This window comes from Babylonia areolata, chromosome 22 (assembly GCF_041734735.1).
Source record: "Babylonia areolata isolate BAREFJ2019XMU chromosome 22, ASM4173473v1, whole genome shotgun sequence".
Taxonomy (NCBI): domain Eukaryota; kingdom Metazoa; phylum Mollusca; class Gastropoda; order Neogastropoda; family Buccinidae; genus Babylonia; species Babylonia areolata.
This window is the reverse complement of record NC_134897.1, coordinates 13,135,215-13,137,714: the sequence shown is the minus strand read 5'-3', so window position 1 is coordinate 13,137,714 and position 2,500 is coordinate 13,135,215. Positions and strand designations below refer to the sequence as shown.

General features: G+C 43.4%; 1 protein-coding gene across 3 annotated transcripts in view; it reads left to right on the top strand.

The window, feature by feature from the left end:
• Positions 1 to 2,500, top strand: part of LOC143297395 (uncharacterized) — a 132,279-nt gene that overhangs the window by 54,174 nt on the left and 75,605 nt on the right. The gene's annotated exons all lie outside the window — the stretch shown is intronic.

Genomic DNA, 2,500 nt, shown 5'->3' with positions numbered 1-2,500 from the left:
CCCTGGAAAAATAAAATTTATTTTGTTCTTTCGCGTCTCTCTCTCTCTCTCTCTCTCTCTCTCTCTCTCTCTCTCTCTCTTTCTCCTCCCCTCTCTTCCCCCCCTCTCTCTCTTTCTCTCCCCTCTCTCTCTTTCTCTCCCCCTCTCTCTTTTTGTCACTCGCTCATTATGGATGAATCAGCACGTATAGTTTACGCGAGTTTGCATGTGAGCTTGTTAGCATTCTGTCTGTCCGTCTGCCTGTGTGTGTGTGTGTGTGTGTGTGTGTGTGTGTGTGTGTGTGTGTGTGTGTGTGTGTGTGTTTGATAAGATAGGAGTTGTGTGGGGTGGACATGAAGAAGTAGGCACACAACACACGCGCACGCACACACACACACACACACACACACACACACACACACGTGTCCTGTGGAGGAAGGATGGAGGACCTTTTCAGGGGGCTCAACAATTCTTGTGATGGCCCCCAAAGAAGCTTCTGGCAGGACACAAAGAATAAAAATAACAACAACAACAAAACAACACTGACGTTGGTCCCTGGCAAAGAAGTTTACCGCTTTCCTTGGTGGGGGGTCAGGCCGCTTTGGGGATGACAGTCAGTCCCCTCCCCTTTACCCCCCCTCCCCCAAACGTCCCGACACCACCCACCCCCATCACCCATCACCTCCCCCCCCCCTCATCACCACTTTCCTCTTTTGTGTTTTATCTGGTGTTGTTATTTCGTTCTTTTTGGTGGTGATAGCAGTATGTTTGTTTTTTGTTGTTGTTTTTTTTTCTCTTTCATATTTTATGATTCGTTGGTTTTGTTCCTTCTATTCGTCTTGTTTTCTGTATTTGTTTCTCTCCATCTCTGTCTCTCTTCCCATCCCCCCTCTCTCTCTCTCCCTCTCTCTCTCTCTCTCTCTCTCTCTCTCTCTCTCTGTCTCTTTCTCGCCTCAAAATGCAGGGTGCGCGTGACGAACTTTCGTTTTGATCCCTTATCGACCCCATTCCTTTTGTATTGTGGCCCAAGGCCGATGTACATTAACTCACTCAGTACGGCCTTCTCTTCTCCTCTACACAGACCCCTCGGATGTCCAGTGGGTGTCTGAATGACACAACCTTTAGCTTCCGTCGTCAGAACTGTGGTATTCTTTGTGAACATTCACCTCTTCAGTATAAGAACCTTCCGCTTGCAATATTTTGATGATGGTAATTGGGGTGAAACGCTGTTAACGTCGTCTCTTTCGCCGTTCGTATGGAAAGAGTTAAAACAGTTCTGAGTTCCCTGTTTTTCTCCATTTCTGTTGTATGTTTTTTGTTAGCTTTTGTTGTTGTTGTTGTTGTTGCTGTTGTCTGATTTTTGTCCTCCCCATTCGTCTGTATGTCGTTCTTTCTTCATTCATTCAGTTATTTTGTTTAGACAATCTTTAATTATTCTACAGTACACATGATTACAATGCAGCCAAAGACAACGGAGCATCATCAACAAGCTGAAAGTTTGCTCACAACGTAGCACTTCAGTTTTAACATGACGGCTGGTGAACTATATCATCCTTTACTGGTTCCACAGTACACATGATTACAATGCAAACAACGACAAAAAGAGCATCAACAAGCTTAAAGCTCATACTGTGCTCACAACGTTGCACTTCAATTTTAACATGACGGCTGGTGAACTATATTATCATTTGTGTCAAAGAACTTATTCGTGAACATTAAGTAAAGAAGTAAAACAAACGATTACACAAATATGTAAAATAATGCTACTACTTAGTGGAGTGATGGCCTATTAGAGGTAACACGTCCGCCTAGGAAACGAGAGAATCTGAGCGCCCTGGTTCGAATCACGGCTCAGCCGCCGATATTTTCTCCCCTTCCACTAGACCTTGCGTGGTTGTCTGGACGCTAGTCATTTGGATGAGATGATAAACCGAGGTCCCGTGTGCAGCATGCACTTAGCGCACGTAAAAGAACCCACGGCAACAAAAGGGTTGTTCCTGGCAAAATTCTGTAGAAAAATCCACTTCGATAGGAAACACAAATAAAACTGCGCGCAGGAAAAAATACAAAAAAATGGGTGGCGCTGTAGTGTAGCGACGTGCTCTCCCTGGGGAGAGCATCCCTAATTTCACACAGAGAAATCTGTTGTGATAAAAAGAAATACAAATACAAATATCAATATTACCATGAAATTAAATTCATTGTCACCAGAGGTATCGGTGATATTCGTTTATTTCACTCTTCTATCTGCCTGTTTATTTCTCTTTCTTTCTTTCTTTCTTCCCGCCCCTGTAATTACTTAATTAATTGTCCTGGTTTTGGGGGGTTTTTTTCAGTCCTGCTATAAGGCCATTGACATGATTATCATCAGTTTCCTGCAAGGTGTCTGTTTTACCATCAGTCTGAATTTTCAAAAAAAGAATTTCCACAATGATTGGTTGTTTAGAGGAAATGATTGTAACGGAATAATTAACTTACCTGGCCTCTAACCCCACGTAGTATCGACACCGACATAATGCTG